Raw genomic sequence first — 17,801 nt, 5'->3', positions numbered from 1 at the left:
TTTCCTCCATATGTCTTCCCTATCTTTTTAATTATTTCTGTTTCATCTGCTTTAATCTCATTTGAACTTTACCCAACTATTCCCAAGCTAACATCATTTTTACTGAGCCAAATTGGCTAAACGCATGATCCATGCATCTCATATGACCAATAATTAGAATATTTACCAAAACCTTAAAATAAAATTTAAATAATCAGCAGCCATTTTTTACTAGAAACCTAAGATATTTCCTTAATAATGCCTGTCGTTTTGCTAACTTAAAAGCATAATCCATTTAGACATAAGAGTCTTAGTTTTCAGAGGGATATTTTTAGGGCATCTCAATCAGTTAACGCATATTAAGCTCCTAATGATCAGTAATGTAAACCTGTTAACATAATTTACCCCAGTGCAAGATGATAGAGTGTGTGACAGTCATTTTTCATAAAAAGCTAGTGCTTCACTATAGTTCTCTAAATTATGTGAAGAAATTTGGGACAATTCATTCTCTGGAAATTTTTTATTTCTCCCATCAAAAAAATATATTGTGAGAATTTAATAGGAGCAGGACCCGCTATTAGATGCTGGGAATCTGCAGAGGTGTAAGACACATTTTGTTCTCAAGAAATCTTTCCTGGGGGTAAGACAAATCATTTTTTAAGGGGAAAAAATGTTACAGCCTAACATATTGAACAGGCTCCATGCCAAGGTGCTGGTGTGGACAGAAAGTTCTAGAGGAGCGTGCGCTCTACACGGCCAGGCCGAGCCGTGCAGACTTATGGAGGGAACCGGCCCGAGCTCTACGGGAAGACTGGGTGGGATGCAGGTAAGCGGAGTGAAAACAATAGCTTTCCTACAAACAAACAAACAAAAACCACAGGTATAAAATGACCATCGCGTTTTTAGGGAAACTCAAGACCCACTTTAGCTGGGACAGAACTTTTGTGAAGGGGGAAATGAAAGATACGGGGCCGGCGAAGGTTTTATAAAGCAGATGACAACTAAACCAACTCGCAGGTCAGATTACGGGGTTGAGGAGATTTATTCTGACGTTAGTCGGAAGGAAGGGTCAACGTGGTTTGGTGACTGAAGGAATCACCAGAGAAGAGGTACCCTCGCTGGTCACCCCCGGTGCTGTTTTCATGGACAGTGTTAAGAAAAGCGGCTGACAGGACACCATCAGCAGGTCGGTGGAAAGGGACAGGGGAGATACAATGGTTATGGGTTCAGGACAGTTTGAGTTTAAATTAGTGAGCTATTCAAATACAAGTAGGTGTACGTAAGTGTTATAGATACAATAACTTCGGAAAGAGGTCAGACTTTAATACAGAATTGGGAGTCGTCATGCAAAGTCACGTTTACAGAAGTGGACACGCAAAGAGGAGGGCTGGAGCCCAGGAATGGAGGCCAGGAAGACAGGCCCAATAAAGAGGCTGAGCGGCCTTAGGAGAAATACCGTCAGGGATCCAAAGAAGCACAGCTTTGAGAGTGAGTCATCCACAGTGTCAGCACATCCAGAAGGCAGGGCAGACACGACACAAGGTGGCTGAGTTATGATGCACATAGAAAATCAGTATCAGCCATAAATACCATGGGTAAGGGGTAGGCGGGATGGTGAGTGGGAAGCTCGTTAGATTTTAAGGATTGCAAAGTGGTTAGACTGTCAGTTATTCCCAATGGTGGCTGCCATCTGGTTACCATCAAAAAATAATTGCTGGGGACTGGAGCGTGGCTGCCTTAATAAACTTCATAACTGAAGAATGTACATCTAAAGCTATAGTTTAAACCGGTCTCTGTTTATTAAAGTAATAGATGAGCTTGATTACATAAAAAAAAGTGATTGTTAAAAATCAAATATAACATTTTCTTGCCTCCTCCGCCCTACATTTACCTCTTACAATTGTTTCTCCTGGTCCCACACCTTTAAATAACATATTTAAGTTGCTGTTTCTTCCTCTATCAACTTAGTAAATGAGGTTGGACCAGTCTGTGCCCGACCAAACCTGCTTCATCTTTAACCTGCAGCATCATCACATCACTAAATTTAGATGCCCTAGTGTTAGATTTGGCACGTTTAAATAGTGCCAGTTACACACAGGTGGGCGTAGGCACATTTACAGCTGGGAGGACATGAAACACAGAGTCTATTTGTATATTATCATTTCTGAGTTACTGCAGCATTTCCATATGGACAACTGGAAACCTAGTTTTGCCCAGCCCTGTACTTTTTACTTCTCGCTCCACAGCACACACAGTATTGTTGACACTAAACATTAAAACATCAAGAAATGAAGAGCACTCCCCCTCTCTCCTTTTGCTCTCTGATTCTGTCCCGGGGAATTTCACTGTCACACCATCAAGTTGGATCCCATTGAATCAGTAAGATTGGCTCTGTGCTCTCTGGCTTTAAGTCGATTTTAAAATTTGAAATGAATGCATTTCATGTTAGAATGAGTATTGACCTATCAATTACTGTAATATTGGGAATTCTGCTACTACAGTTCGGTCCTCAGAAGCTCTGTTTGCTTTTCTTGTAGTTACTAATTAAGGAAAATCTAGTCTATCTCCTTTTTCCAGGGACTCAGTTTTCCACCTCTGCCATTAAGCTTCAAAGTTCCTCGGAGATCATCTCCCCAGAGAAATCTTCCTATTTGGCCCAATCTCGACATTTAAACCCGAGCACCAGCGTCATGGGCTTTCTGCCAGCCCTGTACTGGGTTAAGCCGCCTCTGAAACCCGCGCGCCAGGGCCGGACGCGTGGTAAGTGAGCCTTCCGGTTGCCTCTGACCCCCGGTTATACTTCATCAAGAGATTCCGGTTCATATTGGAAAATACTTCTAAACGTTATTTGATAACGATCCACACAAGTTCATCCATGGAGAAAACACTACAAGAAAAAGAATCTGCCTGTGTTCACATGTGTACATCGGTCTATGGGCAGCTATCTATATACAAAACCAGACACACGCACACACTGACCAAGAGCTAGATGACAGCCCGGCCGGCGTGGCTCAGTGGCTGAGCACTGACCTATGAATTTAGAGGTCGCCACCGGTTCCATTTCGGGTTCAGGGCACATGCCCGGGTTGCGGGCTCGATCCCCAGGCAGAGAGTGTGCGGGAGGCAGTCAATCAATGACTCTCATCACTGATGTTCCTGTCTCTCCCTCTCCCTTCCTCTCTCTCTAAACTCAATAAAAACATATATTTTTTTAAAAAAGAGCTAGATTATATTCTGGTATTTTTGGGTTCTCAGTAATGAGGGACTAAAATGATTTTCAGGAATTAAATTAAGACTGCTGTGAAATGTAATTTCTTTAAAAAAAAAGAGCTCACGGAAACTAAGTGGGTGTGAGAGCATGCTGTCATAGCAGAGCCAGTTATATTTTTCCATCTGATGGTTAAAATAGAAAGAGAGAGAAGGAGAGGAGAGAGGCGGGAAGGAAATAAATACCCAACAAAGTCCATCTCATTGTGAATTTAAGGCTAGAGATTAGCTCTGCAGGAAGACAAAGGCTCTGCCAAGGAAACCATTAGCGGGAAGCTTTGGATTCCACGCCCGACGCTGGCGTTTTGAAAGGAAAATACATCTGGATAAACCGATGGACTGATAGCTTTATTTCACACACTGAGCGGATCTCCAGAAATAGATTCTAATTCAAAAGAATAGGAAAGTGTTTTTATTTTGTGTCTGTTGGGGCTGTCAGCAGCCATCTCAAAACTGTCTGGATAATGGGGACCGTTCGAAAACGTCTCAGGCTATAAAGCAAGCCTTCGGCGCCGTTATCTGAGAGAATCTAGCACACGGAACACCTTGCAAAAGTCAGTTTGCAACGTATTAAGTCACAGGTCCCATTTGAGAAAAAGAAGTAACGTTGAATTCAACGCTGGGAAACGAGCTCGAGTCGCTTGGGGACTCAACACAAACAACTTGATCGTGATGTCGGCGGCGTGGGACAGAACCGAAGTGCCGTGCGTGTGATCCTCCTGGAAAATGGAAGCCGTGCTTGTCCCCACCTGTGTCTCAGTAATGACACCCTGTCCTGCGGCGGCCTAGCCACGGAGAGCCACGCTCGGCCCCACTGGGAAAAGTCCTCAGAGGGTGTCCCCTCCACATCAGCAATGGGACAGTGGCTTTGACTGGCTCACGAATAGAATATTTTTACAACTATGGTACAATTTTCCAGGGGGGGAAAAAAAGGCATTTGAAAGTGTTTGTAGCAGCCAGTGTGCACCTACTGTTTTTCTGCTGAGCGGGGGTATCTGGGCATGAGACGGTCAAAGGAAAATGGCACTGGAGAGTGTTACACAGACAAGAAGACTTCGCTCAAGGTCATTGTGACGGGGCGAGGGATTGGAAATGCTCCTCAAACAAGGCAGGAGGATTTCTGAGCACCGGCGAACGTCAAGTGGGAGGTTGGTCCGTGTGGCTCAGGCCGGCTGGGTTTGCTAATGGTCACTGATCAGTTCGGCTCCTGGCTTCGCACACAGACCGGGAGGCGGGGATTCTGCTCTGTCCCCTCCGATGATGACATGCAATGGCATGGCTCCCAGGTCCGTGAGAAAGACATCCCTGGGTTGTAAGGCTGGCAAAGAACTAGAAAAGGTTCACATCACAAAGGGGCAGAGAAAGAACTCGTAATTACAATTTTCTCAAGTGAATATTCTAAGAAAAGGGAGGTCGCCACGGCCCTTGGTCAGGAAGAGGCCGGTCAGCAGTTCCGTCAGGCTGGGCTGAGCTTGCGGGTCACCTGGGCTAGAGGCAGCAAGACCAGCTCTCAGCTGCTAAGGAGCCGGCCGCCGACGCGAGCCACGAGGGAGCCCTTGCACGGAGCGTCTGCCGGTGCGGGACCTGCCCGGGTTCCCGCCCCAGCTCCGCCGCTTCCTAGCTGTTTGGCCTTGAGCACGACCTTGGTCAGGTTTGATCACGGAAGAAAGGAAATTAAAAGGCAAATAAATGGCAGCATTTTTTTCCAACTAAGCCCTTGTTTTACTAAACCAAGCGTCTCGATCGATGATCTAGAAAGAGACAAACACCAGCAAAGTCAAATGTGTAATAAAATAGGAGGCATCTGAGGTTTTCTTCAAGGCTGAAGGATGGGAGGAAAGTCCTGGAAAGGGGAAAGCAGCAGCAGCCCCAGAGGGAGACAGAGGGGAGGCCGGGCCCTGACCGCCCCGTGCAGCCAGAGCGCGCGGAGGTCGGTGAGGACGGCTGGGGACAGGGGACCTTGAGGTGCAGGGTGTCAGTCAGTCAACTGGAAGGAGCCTGCGGTTCAGGAAGAAGCGCCCTGGCCTCCGGTGAAACCTGCCCCTCTCGGCAGGCGGCAGCCGGGGCTCTGGGGAAGCAGGGGGACGGGGACGGAGCAGTGACAGTGCCCGAGAGAAAACGAGCGGGACTCGGAAGCGCAGGTGGCGAAACAGAGCCCCGGAGCCCTCCCGCCCTCTTCGGGGATGCGGCCGAGGCAGGAAAACTGACCAGTAGCTGAGGCAACACTGAAAAGACACCCGGGCAGCTGGTGTGGCTTCGATGGGGACAGTGGCAGCTTTAAAGGGCCTGCAGGTGCCCAGTGCCCCCTAATGACGGCCTGGTGTTGCCATCGTTACCTATTAAAAGCGTGTAATTGGGGAGAAGAGCAGGATCCCGTAACGAGCCAGTAGGTGAGGACTGTGAAGGCAAGTTCTTTAAGTCCCATCGCCAAGAGGGCCGTCTTGCTCACGTCTCTAAAACTCTGCGGTAAGGTTTGCGTTCCAATAGTGCACATTCAGTCCCGCGCTAAAGCTCTGTAGACACAAGAGCAGAATGTCGTTCACCCCGCGGCAGACAGGCGTCAAGCCACTCTGCCTCCCCGTTTCCAGGCAGTGACAGGCAACGCACACTCAGCCCATCCCCAGAACCAAGGGTCTGTATGAGTTCTACACCACAGTGGCTGCCGAGGTAACGAGAGCTCAGGTCCCTTCTCTAGTCCTTGCTTTTGGACATTTGGACAGTAATTTTTAAAGATATTCTCAGCGGCCCTTAAAATAAGTAAGCAGTATAGTTCATTGGTTCCTTCGTCACAGGCGTATATGTATTTTTGCATTCATTTATTTATTATTTCAACAAATTATTACTGAGAACTAACTGTATTGAACGGCGGGGACGATACCTAGCCTCGAGAAATCTGTACCTTCTGGGAAAGACTACCAACAAATGGTATTTGTGAAATAGCATACACTGCGTTTGGGGAATATACGTATTGCTTTAGCGCTCTGCTTTAGAGGAAACTATAAACTACCTGCAGCTTCTCTCTCAAGAGGCGTATGTTGTTGACGCTAATCTTGTCTTCTTGAGAAACTCAGTCTGAGACCCTTCCTGGATTTTAAGAAAACCTCTCCTTTAGACAAAGAGAATTTTTGTGAACAACACAGACGCTTTTAGGCCACACAACTGAGTACAAAAGCCATCATTTCATCACACAGAATGTACTGTGAAGATCATTTAAAAGGCAACCATTTCAGCAAAGATACGATGCCAGTTCCCGAAGGCTTCTGTTGTTCTGGGAGTAAGTCTGCCCTTGCTGGTTTCCTCCGATTGTTCTATACAATCTAAACCTGCTATTAAGTTCCGTAGCGCTGAACTCCAGTAATCCCAATTTAACGCTATTCATCTAACAAAGTGAGCACAAAGTGAGCGTATCTCAGCTACACGTTCGCCGAAGACAAGGCCCATACCGAGTCCCTCCCGCGCCGCACGTTTGCGCTTATCTCAAGGTTCTGCATGTAGGTCTGAGACACTCATTCCTACGATCGAAAATATACATACGAATGGCAAGTCAGAGAGTGAATATTGTGTATAAAATTATAGGGATTTTTTTCACAAGGAAAAACAGAATTAAGATTCTTTTTGTGACCTTGCAGTGAGTGTCTACACTTGTTACAGACGCCATTAAATAATCTCCCTTACTTGTCAGGGCCTCCGGCTATTTTTCACTGGCCTTTGAGGAGAGAGTTTTCAGCTTCCTAGCAGTAGGGTTAAAGCGGGATATGCTAAGGAAAAATGGATGCGGGGACACATGAAAGCCACACGGTGCAGAAGCGAAGATAAAATAGCTATCTCCTTCTGGAAAGAAAAAGGCAAAATAATTCACGGGCAGACAAGAAGCCAGTGGAACAGCACGCACAAGATTAAACATGAAATGTGCTGCGCATATGAATGTGGGGATCAGAAACGATGGCGGGGCTCCGTCTCCAGAAACAGAGGAAAGAAAATTAAATGGTCAAAGGAGAGAAATGAGACAGTTTGCTTTAGATCAGGGACTCATTTAAATTGTCTGCTGGCTGCATTTCCCAGGTTCAGGTTTTCTGGGGACACAACCTCTCAAAGAGTTTTGCAAGGTCTCGCTCACTCCATTGTCTGGGATTTCTAACACCTTTGAGAAAAGTTGAGAGATGGTTAGATCAAATAATTTTCTTTTAATTATAGATCCTGGCGCATGTGTGTGTGAGTGTGATGTGGGTACCTGTATGTTCGGTTTTAAATTGCCTTGAAGATACTCATTTTAATCCAATTCTGCAAGACACGTACTTTTTAAAAAGTAAAAGCCTCAGGAAGAGACTCGTCAAGCAAGTTGCGCGGAGCTACCAGCCAGCAGTGGAGGGGTCTCACTGGAGGGGGAATGAGCTGATTTCAGAAGCCCCCTCTCTTGGTTACTAGTCTAAATGGACTCAAAAAAGACAACTGTCTCCACAACATCATTTTTAACAAAGGCATAGCTTGTCGATTTTATTGGCTATTAAAACTTCAATATTTTAAATTTTCAAAATATTTTTTCTCTCTCATGAGATTCCTAAAAAGGTTTGCATTTTACAATTCCATGATTTTTCTTTTTTTTATATATAATTTTTTTTTTAAATATATCTTTATTGATTTCAGAGAGAGGAAAGGAGAGGGAGAGAGAGATAGAAACATCAATGATGAGAGAGTCACTGATCAAACCCACAACCGGGGCACGTGCCCTGACCGGGAATCGAACCCCAATCGCCTAGATCCTAGATCGATGCTCAACTGCTGAGCCACGCCCGCCCGGGCTATATATAATTTTTAAAAATATGTTTTTATTGATTTCAGAGAGAGGAAGGGAGAGGGAGAGAGATAGAAACATCAACAATGAGAGAGAGTCAATGATCGGCTGCCTCCTGCACTCCCCCCTTGGGGATCAAGCCCAAAACCCAGGCATGTGCCCTGACCTGGAATCAAATCTCCATCTCCTGGATCCTAGGTTGATGCTCAACCACTAAACCACACCAGCTGGGCTCCATGATTTTTCTTAAAGTCATTGTCATTTCAATAGTGTCTTAGTCTATGTCAAAATAAAGTTAATATTGCAAATGCCCCATGCAGTCCATAAAATCTTAGAAAAGGAATGTGAGGGTTTAAGATACCTTTTGAGTTCAAGTTAGTACCTGATGAGATTTATGATCTCTTGGGATATGCAACTGAATTACTCTCTAGACTATGAAATGATACATTTTTTTAAAATTTATCTTTACTGTTGAAAGTATTACAGATGTCCCTCTTTTCCCCCACTGACCCCTCCACCCTGCATCCGGCCCACCCCCAGGCCTTCCCCATACCAATGCCTGTGTCCCTGGGTTATGCTTAGAAACATGTAAGTTCTTTGGTTAATCTCTCCCTCCCCACTGCCCCCTCCCCACCTTCCCTCTGAGATCCCTCAGCCTGTTCCATGCTTCTATGTCTCTGGGTCTACGTTGTTCATCAGTTTATTTTGTTCATTAGATTCCACATATGAGTGAGATCACGTGATATTTGTCTTTCTGTGACTGGTTTACTTCGTTTAGCATAATATTCTCCAGGTGCCTCCATGCTGTCCCAAAGGGTACAAGATCCTTCTTTTTTACAGCTGCATAGTATTCCACGGTGTAAATGTCCCACAGCTTTTCTATCCACTCATCTACTAAGGGGCACTTGGGCTGTTTCCAGATCTTAGCTAGTAGGGGTGCATAATTTCTTTGTAATGGTGTTTCATGTTTCTTAGGACATATTCCTAGAAGTGGGATCACTGGGTCAAAAGGCAGCTCCATTCTTGATTTTTTGAGGAACCTCCATGCTTTCCATGGTGGCTGCACCATCTGCATCCCACCAGCAGTGCACCAGGGCTCCCCTTTCTCCACACCCTCGCCAGCACATGTCGTTTGTCGATCTGTTGACAGAGCCCTTCTGACAGGTATGAGGTGATATCTCATTGTGGTTTTAATTTGCATCTCTCTGATGATTAGCAACCTTGAGCATTTTTTCATATGTTTCTTCGCCACATTTTTAATGATAATAAAACACATCATCTCTTCATTGGAATCCATTTATAAAGCAAAAATTGGGCATTGACCCCTAACCTCCTAATGAGATTAAAATGTTAACTAAAGAACATAAATTAGTTATGAAAAAATATTGTAGGTACACATGCCATGTGATAGCGATGTTTACATCCTGTTTAAAGCAAACATTCCTACTGAAAAATTCTGTATTCTATGATAGTCATCATCCACTCCAAAGGGTGCATTATGCATTCATAATAGGCAATTTGCAGCTGGAATAGCTTCACTTAGACATGGTTTTCTGGAGGAAAAAGGACCCACATTTCGAAGGCCCTTTAAAATTGCAAACTATGGCTGAACACTGAACATGGCAGTTTAGACTTTCTTGTGGGAAATAAAGAATATTCTACAAAACAGCACACAGCACACAATTAGTCACATGTGGCCCATTACTGCTGAGGTCTAATACAGGATCACCAAGCCAGAGACTGGTATCAGGTCTGGGCTGAGAGCATATCGTGGTCTCTGGTGGAATTTCACTGTTTTCTCTCCTTAAACTGAAATATCACAGAAGACCACATATTTCTAATTTGGTTCTAACTGTAAAGGATTAACGTTTCCAAGTTCCACTGACTCGTTTGAATTCTCTGAGAATCTCAAACGAGCAGTTTGTTCAATAAATCGCAAAAGACAGAAATGTTGTGTCGTTGCAAAAAAAGAACACCAAGGACGAGATAATTATGTATAAAGTGGAAAGTATAATAGGAATTCTATCTGAGTAAAAACAATGCAAGTCCCATTTCTTGCTGCATCTAAGAATATGAAAATATGCATTGTGGTAAAAATTATAATTTACTTGTGCAGCTAAGTAGCAGTGTTTCTTCATATGTAGTCAAATTGACAAATTAATAAAAAGCTGATTAGGCCCCAAAGAATTAATCAGTAATTCATGAGGAGTCCGCAGGATCTATGCACAGTAGCACTACTGAGCCACTATCACAAGATTCTTTATAACCAAAATGAGATTTACAGAGTGGGAAAGAGCAGGATAAAGAAATATCTGAAAACAGGAAATAAGCAGATACTGCCTAGAGAATCATTAAAAATAGATAAAGTAATACAGCAATAAGCACCCATTCGGGCCATGGACTTACCTTTGGAATTTCACTTCTTTAGAATACAGTGCTGTCAGCCAGCTATTCCTGCAAAAACAAAACATTAAATATTTTAAACATTAAAAAGAAAATGCTTCTCCATTTCAGTAGCGTCAGCGCACAACAGATAGGGGAGGCTTACTCTCCAGGAAGGCAAATACCATATAAATTAGTCTAAGGAATTTCATCTTAAAATGAAACAACTTCTAAAATCATCAAGTTGCCAGTAAGATTTCATTAAGATTTTTAAGCAACATAATACAATTTTTTGTAGTGTTATAATGCAAGAGAGTATTCCCTCCAAGTAGGGAACCAGTGACCTGAGAAGGTACAGTTTACAAAAGTGAATGTCTTTCAGAACTTCAGAAGGTTACTGTACACACACACCAATCATTGTTTAAGAAGTCTCTCTCTCTCTCTCTCTCTAATTGATGTTTTTGAGGCAGAGTAGTACGAAGTTAGGAAAATTCCTTGGCAAGCAGAGTGGGGAAACTGAGACGGACAGCTGATTCAAACTGGCCTCATCCAGCACCTGGCTCACCTGCCTTCTCCCTTGCAGGGCCACTCTCTGAAATATTAAGCCCATTAAGCCCTTAGGACAATAAGGTTTTAGTCAGCATCAAATAATCATAGGAACAAAGCCTCAGGTCTGTTGACCACAGAGACGCAGTTTTGATCAAACTAAAAATAGCATCTAGGCCTCAGTTTTGCTTCAGCTCCAGGCTCAGAAAAGCAGCAAAACCAGATGTGATGCCACAGCTGACTTCAGGACCAGCTGCAAAGACTAATGACCCCCTATGCCAGCACTGACCAATCAGTAGAGACAATGACCCCGAAAAAACACATCTGGAAAGCTGATGAATATTCTACTGAGATCCTCCCCTGAGATCTCCCCTAGAATTCCTGCCTTTGGAAATCAGATAAAAACTCTTAAGACAAAGGACCCAGGGACCCAGGCTTCCTCTCTCTCTCTACAGCACACTTGTAACGCTTCCCCCCTTTCTTTCCTTCAGAGCGTATCCTGTGCTTCCTCTCCCTAAGTAACAAGGGCCTTCTTTTTGCCTCTGTAACATGTGTCCTGAGTCCACGCAGCCCAGCTGGCTCACTTCTTCAGCCTTTGTGACTTTCTTTCCAAAAGGCTAGACAAACTTCTTGCTCTAAAGTTCCTTGCTCTGAATTCTTTCTTTGCTGAACTCAAGAACCAAGGTCTAACACCACTGCTAAATTTTGAACTGAGAAGACCTGTACTATTTGCTAATATTTATCCCAACATAAAATTTACTTTGTCATCATTTTATTGGTTTCTGACACTAAGTAAGAATTCTTGGGGTGACAAATGCCTTACTAATTAAGTCATACTTTCTCAATTTTCCTTTTTAGTGGCACTTATTCCTAACACTTCTTTCATCTGAAGAAAAGTAAGAGGCATCGTGTTTTAATTGGAAAAGATTTATAGCTCATACAGAGCTGGCAGATATACAGGTTAACATTACTTTTTTCTTCCCCTTAAGAAAACTGGTTCCATGGTTGACTTCAAGATCAAGAAAGAACAATCATTATGAGACCGTTGTAAAAAGTTACAGTAGAGGTCACTGCAATAGAAAAGTCCCATCACCTCACTCAATAAGCACAGTATGTTTCCACTTTGGGGGAAAACACAACAACAATAAATACGTCACCTCACACTGTTAACGACTGTACCTATTGTTATAAATAAATCTGCAAGAGCTGAAACAATCAACCAGACTAAAAAGACAGCTTGACAAACTGAAGCACCTGCACTAGGAAAAAAAAGTCATTTAGGTGCATCATTTTCACAAGGTGGTGCCATTTTAATGAGAGCGGGAGCTGTGGTTGGATGCCCAGACGCTGTCGCATTCGCCTCGCTGGCGTAGTGAGCACGGGCTCCCACGGCAAAGTAGGATAAGTGACGGCCCACGGATTCGCAAGGAGTCGGCAACAGCTGGCTCCTCTGCCTTCTGCTGCACTTGACTTCATAGGTTTTGGATGCAGAATAATGTATTGTTATTAAGAATTCTCCCCGTGGAAATGACTGTCATCCTAAAAGCTGAAGAAACGGAGAAAAGGAAGATGGTTTCGCCCCCCCCACACTGCTCTACCTCAGAAAGCAAAGTCAACGTGAGACCTACCTGGGCAACGAGAAAAGTTCCTGTCTTACTAGGACGACAAAGGAAACAGCCCCACAAGAATGGTTTAGACTCAATATCCCTACTGCTCAGATAACTGCTCTGCCTCCCCACACGTGGTAGATGGTGTTTCAGCTTTATTGTATTTAACATACATCTCATTAAGTTAAAATATAAATAGCACTCTAGGTTTTATAGCCACGCCTCCAACTTAGATTTATCAGTTATTTTTTAGTAGTAGAGAGAAGGCTTTTGGAGGTGCTTTTGAGGATTATTTTGATAATTTTTAAAATATGTTTTTATTGATTTTAGAGAGAGAGGAAGGGAGAGGGAGGAAAGGAAAGAGAGAGGGAGAAACACTGATGTGAGAGAGAAACATGGACAGGTTGCCTCCTGCACGCACCCCAACTGGGCATGTGCCCGCCCTGGGAATCGAACCAGCAACCTTTTGGTGCACAGGGCGATGCTCAACCAATTGAGCTACACCGGCCAGGGCCAGGGTTATTTGGTGCTAGCTGACTATCCGGCTGAGCAGAAGTCCAAACGCTGGGCTTTGGAAAGGAAAGCTTCTGGTCTCTCTTCCATGGGACAGGAAATCGGTCTGAGGGTTTGTCAGTGGACAATGGTGCCATGCAGAGGAACACAGCTCTGGTCCAACCCAGACGCTGCCACCTCCCGCCATCCTGCCGTTTACTGAAGCTCCCCTGTCATGCAGGAGCTGCTCTTCCCTTAAGTCATCTTAGATGTTCAATCTTGGCATTTTTGCCTCAGTGCCCTGTTGAATGATGACTCTGCCATCAACACAAGAACAGCACAATGGGTTTCTTTCCTATATTCAGCTAGTCCATTTACATTTGCAAAGAGCCCAATTTCCTACCTGGTAGACCATGGTCACCTGATGGATGGTGGAAATGAATGTATTTCCTTAGTTTAACTTGTCTTTTGTCCCATGCTGTATACAAGAAGTGCCCTGTTGTATTCACAGGTGTATCCTTAGTACCTAGCATGGAACGTCGGACGTGCTTAATACGTATTTTTCAATGAATGCATGGTTCTTTGTTTGTTTTTTTGTTTATGACAACGAAAAATTAAGGGAAGAAAAGAGGGAGAGGAGATGGAGATGGGGAGGGAGAGACAGATAGAGGGACAGAGGGACAGAGTGAAGGAAGGAAGGAAGGGTTGGTTATTCCCAAAAATATGAGCACTGTACATTGTTTGTGCCAGTAAAGCTTAAACAAATGGACAAGTACAATCACACAAGGCTTATGACTATAGGAATACTTCTCTTAGGGAAAAAGTTAGGTCTTATTTCATGGAGGAGCTCAGGGGGGTGAAGGTATGACCAGCAGGTAGCAATGAGAAAGTCTAGGGGAGCGACTGGAGCCATCACGGGGTTTAAGCCTCTCGGACAAGAGTCCTGCTTGCGGGATCTAGCTGGTTCCTCTGGTGCAGCAGGAGGTGGGCTTTTGTCTTTGGCACAGTCTCTCTACTAGAGCAGAAGACGCTAAATTAACTTTGTAGAGAAAATGTCCTTTACAGTGGATCGATTTGCATGTGTGCCCTCGAGAGATTTCAGAGGAACTTGCTTAATAAGGGGAGATATTCAGTAAATAAAATGAATGGTCTAATTTCCACCCTCTAGCTAAGAATTCATACATTGGCTCCTGACCAGCCCCTAGAAATGAAGTAATTAGCTCCTTGATGGAGCATTGTGGTAACAGAGATAAATTACAGATTAAGGTTAGATCCACGTTTAACATGTTGAAGCTTAGTATTTAAGGTTAACGTAGATTAAATGTATAAAAGATTCGGCACTTTTCTGAAATTAACCAACCTGGTACAAGTAACCAAAGTATGATATATTTGCCTAGGTCCTAAATGCATAGACATTATAGTAACATATACCAAGATCTTAGTTAAAATGGTATATTATAACTTAATATTACTTTGGATAACGTCTTGAGTGATCACTATCCAAAATTAGCATATTTGTCCTAAAACATTAGGCAAAAATACATCAAAAGTATGCTTTGTTAGTGTCATTAAATTAATACTGTGTTTCAACCATGCTCTTAATACCACTGTTTTGAAACACACTTCAGTTACCAAAAACAGATTTCAGGCAGCTCGGTTTTTATAAGACTTATGAATACACAGACATTCTTTTTAATGTGATTATAAATTTTATGGCGCAACAACAATAGCAGCCAAACCAAAGTGTGAGAAGGCAAGTTTTCATTTAAACCCAAAGGGAAATTAACCAGAACTTGTTCTGAGCGAATTCAAACAAAAACAAGGATTAGTGCGAGGGAGAGGGTGCAAATACTCGGAGCCACAGGACTGAGGCCACAGCCGGCTCTGGCCGCCCACCCGGGGAACAGATGTCGTCCGCGTGCGACAGGCGGTGCGGGAAGCTCAGGGGAGTTAGGAACAGAGTACCCGGCAATCTGGCGCCGAAAACACTGGTCTACAAAAAATACTGGGTTTATTTTTTTCTATGTAAAACGCAAAGTATCTAGAATCACTTTTGAGATTGTGCCTGTTTCTTCTCACAACACGTAGTATAAATCCGAGAACACACGCAGCCACCAGACCACCAGCACTTTCTCCTGACCCATTTGGTTCGAAGCCATGAACTCTTAGAAAACCCAAACTGCCCTTAACATTTCCCCCGTGAGTCATGTTTTGTGGTTTACTTTTTCCTTTCTACACATGACAGTCAAAACCTCAGAGCAATTCCTGATGCCCACGTCTGAACCCCGGGAACCGCTAACCCGGCTGGTGGGCCCGAGGGGCCCTGTTCCCATCGTTTGCTTTCTAATAATAAACTTCTCGACCACATGCCTTATGTTGAAAACTCTGAGAATAGCGTGAGAATCCCAGCAGAACTGCATTGTCTGGATTTAACCCTTCACTGGCAAGCACGCCTATTAAATTCACTCGCACGTGAGCCACAGCCAAACGGCGTGGAAACGTCAGGATACATGAACTCCACACGCCTCCACCGCCGGACCTTCACCCGCCCCTCCCCTTTCCATTCCTGGGATGACACACAGGAATCAAAACTCTCACCAGCCTCCCCTTCCGTCAAGTGATGGCCACAGAACTAACTTCCACCATCTCTCAAGTACCCAGCGAATGGTGGCTGTAATCATTAAGCACATGGCAAGGAAAGTGGCAGCTGATTTACGCTGCTCTGATCGCTAACGACCAATCTTGCTCCCAGGGGTTAATTATGGTTAACATATTAAACACAGAGAGATGCTGCTTTATGCAAGTAGAGGTGACATATGAAAGTCAAAGTCACATGTTACAACAAAAAAATATTTATAATTGATAGGAAGTAAACGCGGAGTAAATTGGATTTTACTGTCCTTGGTTTTTGTTCTTCGTTTCGTTTTTTTTAACGGGTGAAGATCCTTTAAATGCCACTCAAGTCAGAATTTTCTCTGCGACAAATGACAGCTGATTTAGCCCTTGGACGATGGTGAAGGCGAGACACAAATACATTCCCAAACAGCTGGGGCCCACGTAATTAAAATGCACATGGTGGTTGCCAGGCTGCATTTTCCTAACCTCTAGCATCTTCATGGGTCTTTTACTAACAAGCAAACAGAAATAATAAACTATTGCTGCATAAATACAACTGAAAAGCACTCTAAGCCTGAATTTCTAAACGCTGAGCAATCATAGGGGGAAGACACTGAGAACTCCATAGGTAACCTATCAAATCTGATACTAGGAGAGGGTCCTTCCAAGATGAACGGACGCAGGTCCGTTCGTGGGACCTAGGGAAGGCCAAGGGTGACACAGCCGGTGTGGTGAAGGAAGGACCATAACTGAAGGGAACTAGGAGGGAGACCTGCCTTCTGTCCCCCCTGGAGAAGGGCTCCACCGGGTGCCTGGTGGGAAGGACCTGGGTGATCACCAGACAAAATCTCTACAATGATTTGCACAGGCAAGACTTCATGCTTATTGTAGCTCACCCATAATGTGTGCTTGTTACTTACCCAAAACAAGAAAAACAGTAATTCTGCCCTTCTAGAGATTTAGGTAATGGCCCTTTGACACAGAGGTTTCCTGACGGTAAGTACCCGGTGCTGGTTGGCACAAAAGCTGACTGTCATTAAGATTCTGCTAAATAAGCTCTAGAGCTCCAAAGCACAACGTGGGGGCTACAGTTAATAGCCCTGTGTCGGATGCCAGAAATTAGCTGAGAACAGGCCTCAGGTGCTCATACCACACACACACAGTTACTGTGAGATGGGTATGTTAGTAAGCTCATGGAAAAACTGTTTATATTTATTGAATTAAATAAATGGCGAATTTTCTGCAATGCTTATAGATAAAAAAAAATCAATATCTCAGGTCCCCTCAAAATGATTCTATTAATCCAGTGCAATCGAATAAAATTTGAGCCGTGTTTCTCACAAAATTTGAAAAGAATCTGATTAAAATTTACATAACACAGAGCCAGTAATAGTCAAGACATCTCGAAGGACACAAATTGCCTCTATTATATTTCAAGGCAAAAGACAGTATTTCCAACAGTGTGCAAGAGACAATGAGGCCAATGGAACTGAGCCGGGGAAAAAACAGGCAAATGCACATTTCAGTGTAAACCGTGCTTGTTTAAATGGAGGTCCTTATGGAAAGAGATTAAAATGTATTCTCACCTCCCCCTAGCTGGTTTGGCTCAGTGGTTAGAGCACCAGCTGGTAGACTGAAGGGTCCCGGGTTCGATTCTGGCCAAGGGCTCGTACCTAGGTTGCAGGCTCTCACATCAATGTCTTTCTCTCTTCCCCTTCCACTCTCTTTGAAAAGCAATGGAAAAAATGTCCTTGGGTGTGGGTTAAAATAAATAAATATAAGTATATATGTATAGTCTCATACCATGTACACCATAAACTTCAGACTTAATTTCAAAGCAAAAATGGGAAAAGCAAAACTTTTAGAAGAAATTAAGGTATCTTCATATTATTAGTGCTGAATATAAAGACTTTCAGCTCAAGTAGGTTAGCTTTTATTTGACCAATCCCATCAAAAATAGAGAAGAGCCAGAGTTAATTACATATAATATGAACTTATATGCGATTGAAGGCCTCAGAGAGAACCAATTTCAGCCGTGTCCAAAAATGTGGAGACCCTCAAGAGAATCACGGATTTGTGAGACCAGTGTTTGGGGCGATTGCGAATCTGAGCAGCACAGA

The 17,801-nt window shown here is 43.8% G+C and overlaps 1 long non-coding RNA gene across 10 annotated transcripts in view; it reads right to left on the bottom strand.

Annotated features, from left to right (window-relative positions):
• The window catches only part of LOC308547241, a 334,174-nt gene that overhangs the window by 280,076 nt on the left and 36,297 nt on the right, over positions 1–17,801 (bottom strand). For all 10 annotated transcript variants that reach the window (XR_013997473.1, XR_013997474.1, XR_013997475.1 and 7 more), the window contains exon 3: positions 10,445–10,492. This is a non-coding gene — a long non-coding RNA (uncharacterized lncRNA). The remainder of the gene's footprint in view (positions 1–10,444; positions 10,493–17,801) is intronic.

The sequence above is a fragment of the Miniopterus schreibersii genome (assembly GCF_964146895.1).
Source record: "Miniopterus schreibersii genome assembly, chromosome: 17".
In the NCBI taxonomy this organism is placed as follows: domain Eukaryota; kingdom Metazoa; phylum Chordata; class Mammalia; order Chiroptera; family Miniopteridae; genus Miniopterus; species Miniopterus schreibersii.
Note: the sequence above shows the minus strand (reverse complement) of the source record. Positions and strands in the feature narration are given on the sequence as shown.